General features: G+C 31.1%; 2 protein-coding genes across 4 annotated transcripts in view; one reads left to right on the top strand and one right to left on the bottom strand.

Moving 5' to 3' along the window:
- LOC121370965 (activating signal cointegrator 1 complex subunit 3-like) overlaps window positions 1-12,480 on the top strand; it is a 179,091-nt gene that overhangs the window by 98,041 nt on the left and 68,570 nt on the right. The gene's annotated exons all lie outside the window — the stretch shown is intronic.
- LOC121370966 overlaps window positions 1-12,480 on the bottom strand; it is a 76,160-nt gene that overhangs the window by 26,596 nt on the left and 37,084 nt on the right. For all 3 annotated transcript variants that reach the window (XM_041496525.1, XM_041496527.1, XM_041496528.1), the window contains exon 2: window positions 11,855-11,957. The gene's annotated coding sequence lies outside the window, so the exon portion shown is untranslated. The remainder of the gene's footprint in view (window positions 1-11,854; window positions 11,958-12,480) is intronic.

Below are 12,480 nucleotides of genomic sequence, written 5' to 3'. Positions count from 1 at the left end.
GAGTACTCCGCAAGGCTCAATGGGTAGGTGTAAACCACTTGCACCGACCAGTGATCCATAACTGGTTCAACAAAGGCCATGGTTTGTGCTATCCTGCCTGTGGGAAGCGCAAATAAAAGATCCCTTGCTGCTAATCGGAAAGAGTAGCCCATGTAGTGGCGACAGCAGGTTTCCTCTCCATATCTGTGTGGTCCTTAACCACATGTCTGATGCCATATAACCATAAATAAAATGTGTTGAGTGCATCGTTAAATAAAACATTTCTTTCTTTTGTAATTACAAATGTATTTTGTTTTAGGGTTCATTAGCTATTTCAATTGTTATGATTTTTTAAAATTATATCATAAGAAAATTTCATTGATGTTTTAAAAATATAAAGTACAAGAAACTCCATGAAATATAATTATACATTTTTTAATATATTTGTTTTGTAATGTAATTTAATAACCTGAGGTCACATATCACAGCTTGAGGTATTTTGTTTTTTTCTTACAAAGAAACTGGTTGCATAAAACAGCTGTCTATATGGTATGGTTTCTTTGACTAATATCTAATCATGCTGTTACATCAAGTTTAGTAGTTTTCAATACCTTAATGCTTCAGTGAAGGGCACATTTTTTTTTATCACATATTTTTGTGTTTCCAGCCCATGTAACAGCTGCCCAAGTCCATTGAAAAAGTGTTGGCAGCTATTTATTGATTGATGTTTTTGATAAAAATGGAGCAACAAGGACAAAACACAGTCTTAAACTATTGCCGGTGTGATATACACCATGTTTGTAATTGTTTCAAAATGTCACAGGTTTATTGGGGAAGCAGTGACGGCTCAGTACACTAATTAACTCTGGAAAGACATTAATCTTTTTTAGAATCTATTGAAAATAAAACATTTTATAGCTGTAAATTCATGCTCATACCTGTGAACATAAGAAAAATCATTTTTTTTTTTTATTTAATAACCTGAGGTCACATATTTTACAAAGAAACTGGTTGCATAAAACAGCTGTCTATATGGTATGGTTTTTTGACTTTTAATTTTTTTTAGTTTTTCAATACCTTAATGCTTCAGTTAAGGGCACATATTAGATACATTGAATGTTCATATATACATAATATTGTCTTATAATATAATTTAATAAATTTCAAAATATTATTTAAGAAATATTTAGAACATTTATTTTATGACAAAACAAGGTCTACATGTACATGTATATTCATCAATATATATGTGTGTATGTGTGTGTGTGTGTGTATATATGTATATATATATATATATATATATATATATATATATATATATATATATATATATATATATATATATATATATATATATATTATTTTCTTCTTTCTTGAGATAGCCAATATATTTTTTATGCTGGGGTGTCATTGAACATCTATTCTATTCTATATATTCTATTCTATTCTATTCTATTCTGTTCTATTCTATTCTATTCTATTCTATTCTATTCTATTCTATTCTATTCTATTCTATTCTATTCTATTCTATTCTATTCTATTCTATTCTATTCTATTCTATTCTTTCTTAAGTGTTATTATTTAAAAAAATAATACATAGAGATCATATATGCTATGAAAAAATCCCACTTATAGTTTGTGTATTTCTTACAGTGAAGAAATTGGGTTATAATAAAGCCAGTGAATCTTATTTTGAAAAACACATGTCTTGTCCTTCTATAGCTATGGGCCTATGTTTGGCCCATCCCACTGTGAATTGAACTGGGTATTCCCGCCAAAACATTTGTGTCTGTAGCTTTATTATTGTAAAATGCGTGGCGGGCCACTATAAGCAGGTGTTCATTTAAACTCACAGCTGTCATCCAGCCCCCTGCAGGGTGGCGTGTGCCACAAATAGCTGCACTGTTAGAGGAAAACAACAACTGTTGCTATTCACAGGCTTAATGGGGGGTACAGTCTCATTTCTTATGGTCTAACAAAGCCTTCTCTTCCCTGGATTGTATTCATCCCTATAGGGAAATGTATGTAACCTTTAGGAGAGCTTTGTTTATAATTGAATAATTGTACATCTCTGAGGAGTGTGGTTCCTGGGCAGCAGGGGTTGTCAGGTGGATGGGTATATATATATATATAATGTATGAGGCCACTGACGTGCATGTAATGGGTCCCAATTAACATTACCTTGTAATAAAGTAGAGGCAATAGCAGTTAAAATTCTAGATGTATGTATTAGGCCGGAACAGATGCTTGTACCTCAAAGCAATAAAAGAATTGAATTTACTGGCGAACACCATTTGTGATAAAAAAAAAAAAAAAAAAAAAATATATAGTGCCCATGAAGTTATTTATATACCACCTGTTTTCTCTATACCTAAAAGCATATAAATTAAGTATTAATACTGTTACACATACTCTTACATATATATATATAACTTAAATCTCTGTTTGATGTCTGTGCTTATTAAATTGTAACATTTGATGAACCCATATATATATATATATATATATCCTATAACTTACCCATGATATCCATGTCATAAACCCATGTGATAATTTACTTTATTAACCTGGTTAATAATGGTATGCAAATTTGCAAGGTCTCTAGGTAATTTGTTGCTGTGGATGGGTCATTTACTTACAAGCCAACAAGACCTGTGTACCTGAGCGTAATGTTTTCAAAGATTTGTTTAAAATGCGTGACGTCAAACTAATCTGTGCTAATCGTGACGATGTCATATTATCGATGGCGGCGACTTTAGTACTGTGATTTACTCAAAAACATAATTAAAATGTTATTTTACAAGTGTTATAGGATAAATAGAATTCGCTACTCGTGTTTTTTGATATGTAAAATATCAACCTCATCTAGTTAATCGGTATTTTTCTCGGCAGAGCCTCGACAAATACCGATTAACATAGACTCGGTTGATATTTTCCATATTTAAAAATACTTGTGACGAATCCTCTCTCTCTCTATATATAGACACCATTTCCTATATAGTAAGACTTCATAGCTTGCATAAGAACATGAACTATTTAAATGAATGAATAACTGTGCTGTGTATATGTACATGTATATATGTATGAAAAAATTAGAAAATATCATTAATATACAAATTCTCAAAAAAAAAAAAATTGTAATCATTTATTTTTAAATTGATCTTAAAAACTAGTTTCTTTCAAACTTTAAAAATTTATCTCTGTGAAGAAATGAAATGATTTCACATTTGTATTTACATATGATTAAACTTGTAAAAGGGCAAATATTAATAAATTATATACCACCTCTCTGATAGTGACATGTAATATACCATATATTTTACATGCTTGTAACATTTCACACTATACCACATTAAAGATTATGTTTTGTTTGCATGCCAACAGCCAATAAACTGTACCTATACTGGTTTATGACATTTGGAAATGAAGAAAGGAATTTCATGTTGAATATTTTATGAGCTATTTGCCATTTGAACAATAACGCTTTCTTTGTGTGATATCATTTTCTTGTTAAAAATGTGGAGACAATGACTTTCTGCTCTTAGTCCGAAGAATGTGAACTTTAAAACATTCTTGTCAATTAGATATCTGTCATAAATATATATGCACTGTGTTTTGTGGCTCATGCAGGTTATCAGAATACTGGTATATGTTACTGTGAGGAAATGCAATGATAAATATCTTATTAATATTTAATACACAGGCACTGCATGTGACTTCAGCTTTAATGAATTTTCAGACTCTTTGTTCCAGAAAATTAAATTAAGCACATTTTAAATTTTCCCTGCTTTGGTTTTACTAATCATAAGTTTTTAGTTTTTTTTTTACAAAAAGTTGTACAAATATATTTTAAAAAATCTATCATATGTGGTCATGTGAGATAGAAAAAGTATACACTAGGTGGTGGAAATTTTGACCTGGGAGGAGATACTTTTCCTATTCCACATGACCGCATATGATGGAGTCTTTTTCTCCCATCAATTCAATAAATAAACCATTATTTTACACAAACAAAGATGGCTGTTTCATGTGTTAAATATAATTTAACACTACAAATTAACAAGATAGGTTTTATAATGAAGGATTTATTAACACAATATTTATCTAAAACTAACCAACTCGCATTAATATGACGTCATATATTATCAATGACGTAATACTCCCCATGTTAAACACAGTGATTTCATAGCCTTTACAAAACAGATTTATTCCGTATGGGCTGACACCATGAAATGAGTCTGTCTTGCATAGCTAGGGATGGGAGAACATTTAGTAAACTGAAGCAAGTAATATTATTACATGCTGAGTTATAATTTAAGATTCAGTGAACAGCTACATAATATAGACTGGTACCATCACACTAACAAGTCATAACCGCTCATTGTGCTGTATAATACACTGGTATCCACATAGAAACTTAATTGATTGTGGCACCAACAGACACAATCTTACACTTGACTCACTTCCTTTACTTTCATGTTGCCTAGCAATCAGTGTATGAATTTTCTGGCACAATTCTTCCGACACCTTCACTCTTCATAACTCAACTAATATATTTTGTCACTTTTTTTTTTTTTTCTACCACACATGTTACATGATAATATGGATCAGTTATTGCTTTGTTCATTATTGTTTTGTTTTGTTTTTGCATCAGTTTAATTATATAGTTAATTGGGTGACTAACAATAAATAAATGTTGTTTAAACATTATTTAAACATTTTTAATCACTTGCTCACTATTAGAAGTCAGAGTAAAATGAGATTTCAAATAAAGGTTTGCAAATGAAATACCCTGCCACCATGAATATTCTTTCAGTTAAACACTTTTTTTTTTTTTACAGATTGTCAGCACATACCAAAGCTTTTAAAAATATTATTGTTTTGTCTCAGTCATAAATAGGATGGGGAATAATTTACTGTATTAATTAATTTTGTTCAAAAGGATCAGTTGATTCTGTCGTACAATATCTTAAGCAGTGGTTAGATACTACTGAGGTACATAAATACAAATCCTATTACTACCGAATACACATGTATGTATTATACATGCAGACAGAACAGAAAAGATACATAATTATCTGTATACGTTATGTTTTTTAGACTCTACCTATTGACAAACACCTATTAAAGTGAAACTACTCAGAAAATACTTTTAAAAAACATTAGTTGGGTACATGTGGGCAGTGTGTGCAGGCCAGGCCTGAACATGATATAGTTACTCACATTCAAAATATTCTAGTGTGATCACAAATAAACAAAATATAAATTAAAAACACAACCTCTTGTACATGCATGATGTCTATATACCAATACATGTCTGTTAACGATCAGCATTATAATTATTTCCAGCTGTACAATTTATGAGTTTTGTCAAAACACTTTTTTAACACTTCGTTTGTAAAGCAACAAAGCAAATCTGTTGTCTTATCCATTCAGAGGCAAGAATTTTATGCCTAATTTACACATTTTATGAGCAACAATGAAAGAATTCTGAGGAAGATGAATACTAAAGGTAACAGCTTTTGTGTCTTTGAGGACTGGTTCCTTCCAATGAGGCTCATCTTGTCCCACATATGTTGAACATTATGGGTCATTATCAAAGGTCATGACCATGTTAAGATCAAAGGATAAAAGCTTTTCAAATGTATATTTTATGTCTTTACATAAATCTTGTTCCATTTTCTTAGCACTTAGTTTATGGAATAAGTATTCACTTCAAATTAATGTTCATGTTTTATTGAAGGTTAATTTTATTTTAATGATAATTATATGCTTATTATTTTTAGTAAGTCTTTTTTTTGTATATTAAAATATATAATGCATGTAGTATACCAGTATTTAAGCTAGAAAGAAATGTTAGCAGTTTGATGAATTTGTATTTGCCAAATTGAACTACAATTTCCAGTTGTTGATTGGCAAACAATAGCTTATAAATACTGAGAAATCATACTGTTCAAATATGTATTTGATCATGAAAAGATAACAATTGAATATTTGTTTAATGCTATATATATATATATATATATATATATATATATATATATATATATATATATGGCAGAATGCACATTGTTAATTGATAGCTGGTTATAAATGTCAGATATATGACAGGGGAAAACTATTGCTAAAGTAAATATTGTACATGGATCAAGTTTTAAAGATACATGGTCTACTGTTTTTAGCTTTTTATTTACTTAGTATAATAACTGATTTATTACCCATAATTGATTTTAATTTATTTTTGTATTACTTAACTTGTTTGATTGACATTCAGGTAAGTTAGTCATAAGCATGTCCTACTTTACATTCATGTTGATTTTTACTAAAAAGTTTAATATACATGTACTAGCTTGAGCTTACCTGTGAGATTCATATATTTGAAATTTCAATATACTGCACTTTTGCACTGTGTTTTTAAATTTTATATTGATGTTGATCATCAATTCATGCACTTTTTACTATTGTTTGACACCTAATAATTGATGTATTTTTGTGCTGGAGTGTCGTTAAACATTTATTCATTCATTATTTTACATTCTAGTAGGAAAGAAGGAAGGAAATGTTTTATTTAATGACACACTCAACACATTTTATTTACGGTTACCGTATATCTTCGCCTGTAAGTCGATCTCGGCTATAAGTAGAGTCCCTAATTTCAAGCCCTGAAAACAAATTTGTTTAATGACCCATTTATAAGTCGACCCATGAAAAACAACTTATAAATATTGAAGTACAATGTATTTCTTATTTTCAGCACATGAGAACAATAATGTACAATATTTGAACAAAAGAAAATTATTTTACAAACTTCGGTTTTCACGTTTTGTACATCGCAATCAAACTACATAGCTTCAAAATGAAATATTCCTTTAGTAGATAGTGAAAGCTGTTTTACTGCTACCGTATGGCACTGTACAGCATGGTTTTGTGCACAGACAACAACTTTATTTATAAACACTGACAACAGATCACTATGATAAAACTGAAAGTATCAGTTAATCACATGTTTTTCCGCCATATTAATACATGTAAGGAGGATAACTCTAGAAAGTACACTGTTTTTTTGTACCAAATGATGTATGTCCCTATTGCTCTAGTGAACTGCAGAGATCAGTCTAAGTTGTTTTAAGGGAAAGCTCAGTAATATTCATGAAGTTAATCACCGACAAAACATTGTTTGAATAACCATTAATGCCAGTGACCAGATTTCAAAATAAACTCAGGCAACAGGTAAAGTTAGTATTGTTTAAATTTTTGCTATTAGTGATGACTGTTATTTTAACTAAGTGAACTGTTCTCTTGGCATGTGAGTAAGATCGCACGCCTTTTTGCATAACCAAAACCGTTCTAATGCCAAAAAAAAAAAAAGGTTATAAAAATAAATGTGTCAAATTTACATATTTGAGTATATATACAGGGCATACTTCACCAATAAAACTTGTAAAATAATCCTCAAAATGGTAATATTTTTGGGTGAAATTTTTTTACCCTCTTATAAGTCGACCCCCCAAGTTATAAAATAATTTTTGGGTGAAAAAAATTCGACTTATAGGTGAAGATATACGGTATATGGTGTCAGATGGTTAAGGACCACACAGGTATTGAGAGAGGAAACCCACTGTCACCACTTCATAGGCTTTTCGATTAGCAGCAAGGGATCTTTTATATGCACCATCCCACATACCACAACCTTTGATATACCAGTCGTGGTGCACTGGTTGGAACGAGAAATAACCCAATGGGCCCACTGACAGGGATCGATCCCAGACCGACCGCACGCCAAGCGAGCACTGTACCTCTAAGCTACTTCCTCTCTCCCCCCCCCCCCCATTCTAGTAGGACATAATATACTTTGATGTTATCAGAGGTAATTTTAACCATATGAATAATATAAAACCGTCTATTTCCCAAATCTCCTGTTTGTATTCTTTGATGCAAAAGACATTTACACCTGAGATGAAGCTTCCATCTGATTGGATCTGAACACCAGGTTATTTTCACTCCACCAGGTCAGAGGTTAAATGGTTATATATCTTTATAGACTGCCGACTGACATAGTTTTAGTTGAGGTAAGGTAGATAAAATCAGGAAGACGTTACCAAAAAAAAACTTTCTTGTAGAAATATGATACAGTTGAGGTAAACAGTATACAGCTTTTAAGCCATGGCAAGGAAAACAGAACATATATTTTAAGTCAGCATGGAAGCAGTTTATGAATGCCAGTAGATACAGTTGTCCTGAAGATATAATTTAAAAAAAAAAAGAAGTAATTCTAGCATTTGTGTGGAAATGTAAATGGGATAAGGGGATAGGTGAAAGTAGGATAATTGAGTGGCTGTGCAGTTATTGAATGGAGCATGTGATATATATTATGTATGTGATATGCAATTCTTAGACTGGTTTCAAGCTCTGTAGTTAAGTTTTTTTCCCAATTACCTTTCTGCACTATATATGTGCACTATATGTGCAGATTACAAGCACATCTGAAACAGGTGCATGTACAAACACAACTTCTGACTTGTATACATTTCTATAATAATTATGTTGTGTATTGTTAATATAGTGTAATATATATATTTTTATATATATATATAGGGAAGATATCAAAGGAAAATACTTTCGTACTAACTGAATAATTAAATTAAAGTAATATTGTTATAATACAAATTCTTATTATTATATTTAATAAAATAATAATTAATATACACTTATAATATTGAAGGTATACTTTTAGGTTTTACCTAATATATATTACTTAAGTCTGTGTAAAGTAAAAAACAAGTTATACACACAACTCGTTTTAAATTATTTGGTCTTCCATTATACATGTAGGTAAAAAATAACACCTACCAGGAGTGTTGCATTTCACATCTTTTTCTATACAGCATAAATTAATGTCTTTAAAGTATGTAAAATCACACAATCCAGGCATGTTGGATTCTGATATTTTTTTTAATCCAGCATATGTTACATTGAATTTCATGTACAAGATCTGATCTATATTTATATAATTAGAGTCTGCCATGAAGATGTATACAGGATATTGTATGAAAAAAATTCTTAATATGTCTTAGAGTATGTAAATATCACACAATCCAGGCATGTTAGATTCTTTTTTGTTTTTTTAATCCAGCATATGTTACATTGAATTTCATGTACAAGATCTGATCTATATTTATATAATTAGAGTCTGCCATAAAGATGGATACAGGATATTGTATGAAAAAAATTCTTAATATGTCTTAGAGTATGTAAATATCACACAATCCAGGCATGTTGGATTCTGATAAAACATTTTTTTTTAATTCAGTGATTTTCATGCTCAAGTTCTGATTTATATTTATATTTATATAATTATAGTCTGCCAAAGAGCTGGATACTGGATATTGCATAAACAAAATTCTTAATAAGTCTCTTCTTGGATATATTTAGTGTTGTTTGCCTAGGATATAAACACTAACAGATCACCGGTTCCACTCCATTCATGCCAGACCACCTACCTGCATGCACCCAATCAAGACTTTGTGATTTAGACAGTTCTGTCAAGGTGTTACAGCACGGTTTACACAAGAGGTCAGGTCCTTTACCAAACCTACCATCATTGATGCCAGTATAGCAGCGAGATGTAAACCAAGTGGAGATTATTTGTTGTATGTTTGGGTGTTGGCAGCACAAGATAGTAAATCATCTAGGGACAAATAAATCATCTAGGGCCAATTTGTTTCAGATTTCTCCACTGTTTGTGATTTGTTTACATATATACATGCACATACTGTATATGTTTTACAAATAATTTTGATATTCAAGTATTAATATCAGTGGTGTGAAAATGAAAAACATATCTCACTTGTCTGCTGGATCAGTAGCAGAAAACATTTACTATAGTAGTCCATCAGAATTATTACTAGTCCATCTAGCCTATAACCATCTAGCCTAAAGGACAGTAATAATTATAATAGTCATGGCCTTTGAAATACCAATCATAGGGAACTGCTAGTTGGAATGGGTAAAACACCTAATGGGTCCACTAAAGAGATTTGATCCTGTGACCCAAGCACCTTAGGTGAATGCTCTACTGACTGAGCTAAATTCAGGTCAGGTCATAGGGCTTTACGTGCACATTCAGAGCAAGCTCTTGTAGTGCATGCCTATCCTGGGCACAAGAGCCGGCCTTGGAGCTAAATTCTGCCCCTGTTGATGTTAAATACAGAAATGTAAATTCTGCCCCTGTTGATGTTAAATACAGAAATCTAAATTTCCTATAGTCCCACATGTGGACAATATGGGAGAAAAGGAACCAAGAGGTAGCTGCTGTTGATCAGAAGTATCTGATTCAGGTGTATGAACATTAATCTGGTTTGTATTTAGAATATTGCCCTCCACCTTGAAAGCATCAGGGACATTACAGTGAAAACTTGCACTCCAGGTGTATGTCAGAATGTGTTGACTTTCCAAGTGCTGTTTTCTTTTTCATGTCCGTTTGCTGTTTTGAAGACACTCTTGATACTCACCTAACACTTGGCAGTAGGCAGAAATATCACTTTTGATAAAAGAGTTTTATTATAAATGAATGCATGGTGATTTTTCATTTCTGTTTTTGCCTTTCTTCAATCCCATCACTTTATAAAAATCATCAAGAACTTTGATTAGTGAATAGTATTGCAAATTCTGTAGTGTGTGCTGTTTTGTCTGTGGGAAGGTGGATGAAAAAGAGGTTTTATTATTATTCAGCGGTTAATGATTTTTTCTTTTCTTCTGTTTTTGTCTTTGTTCCATCCCATCACCTTTTATAATCATCAAGAACTTTGATTAGTATTGCAAAGTCTGTGGTATGTGTTGTTTTGTCTGTGAAAAGATGGATTTTACGAAAGATCCCTTGTTGTTAATTGGAAGGAAGATTTGAAAGAAGTACATGTATGTGACAACAACTACTTTCATTCTAACAATAGTCCAGTCACACAATAACTATATCTTTTAATGGACACTGTATATAAAGGTATGATTGGGTTTCATTATACAGTCGATATCATCACTCTCTATTCTCACCATTACATGACAGAGATTTAGTAATGGATCTGTACTAGCTACCTTAAAGAATTTGAATGAAAAAATCCCAGTTTGAAGATTTTATTACAATTAAATATAAAAATTAAAAAAGGTATGAATTTTGTTTTTGGCATTGACATAATATTTATGTGGTTTAATAAAATATCAGATTTCAGTTAAGTGCTGAACATGAAAGTGGTTAGAAAAAAATAGTAATTTTAAAGAGAACAGAAGTATGTTTACTGCACCAAATTTATAATCCATTACACATCCGAACTACAGTTTGTTAATAATTTGTGCCAAAATGGAACTGATGAATTGGCATGTAACGATAAATCTTATATAATAACATATTTTTGTTTTAAACCCATATCAATTCGCATAAGATTTGTCTTCATCAGCTCTGTAATTAAAAATTAGATTTAGTCTATGCAATTTGATGGTAATTTGTTAAGAATTGGTTTTTATTCACACATGGTTATTTTTTTTATATAAAATGTTATGGGTTTATAATTTAATAATATGATTTTATATAAGTTTTAATATAATTTACATGCCAATTTATCGGTTCTCATTTGACATAAACAAACTATGGTGTGCTTTATGTTTTGTTTGGTTTTTTATGTACATATCCAACAGTAATTTTCATTTTGTTTATTCATGAAATGGCACTGCACTGGCAGATATATACCAGACTCTTTAAAGTTGGTGCCAAGAAAGCTTTATTATTTCCAGAGTACTTTGTACCACTTTTCCTGCAACAGATACACTTTCTCTTTTCATTCAGCACATAATTTTCTTTAAACTGGAACTGCCGACAAAGTCTTACCTTGCAATTACAGATCTGTTAGTGTCAGTCTTGAGAGGTAAATCTCTCTCGGTGTTTTGGTGGGAACCTGAGCAGAGTGCCCGGTTGAGTTCTCTGTGCAAATCTACAACATAGGTAAAGAATCTGGAGATTAAAATACAGAAGGGTTTAACCAACTTGTTTTTCTGGCCTCTTTTAAAGTCGGCTCTTTGAAAGTGAATGTTTTCAGTGAAACAGCGATAAGAGATAAACAAGAAAAGAAAAAAGATGTTTGATATCTGATTAATCATACTTGAAGAATTGGTTTGTGCACTAGATGCGATCTTTAAAAGATAATGTATAGACATTGCATTAAACATATTAAATGTGGCCTTTTAAAGAAAGTCTATATCCACTGAATTAAAGTATTAAGTCTAATCTTTAAATGTAGTTTTTAATACCTTCATATACACATAAAGGAAATGGGTAGGAATATAAAAACAAGGAATAGACAAAAGTTAAATTTAGTCCAAGAAAAAGCTTTGTATTTTTAGTAAATCACTAAGGAAAAATAAAGTCTGTCTGACAACTCAGCACATTTTAAACTATGGCTGTTTGGTGTCTTATTTAACATAAAACTATTCTGACATTGTGTTGAGAAAAAAGAA

The sequence above is a fragment of the Gigantopelta aegis genome, chromosome 4 (genome assembly GCF_016097555.1).
Source record: "Gigantopelta aegis isolate Gae_Host chromosome 4, Gae_host_genome, whole genome shotgun sequence".
Taxonomy (NCBI): domain Eukaryota; kingdom Metazoa; phylum Mollusca; class Gastropoda; order Neomphalida; family Peltospiridae; genus Gigantopelta; species Gigantopelta aegis.
This window is presented reverse-complemented; position numbering and strand designations above follow the sequence as displayed.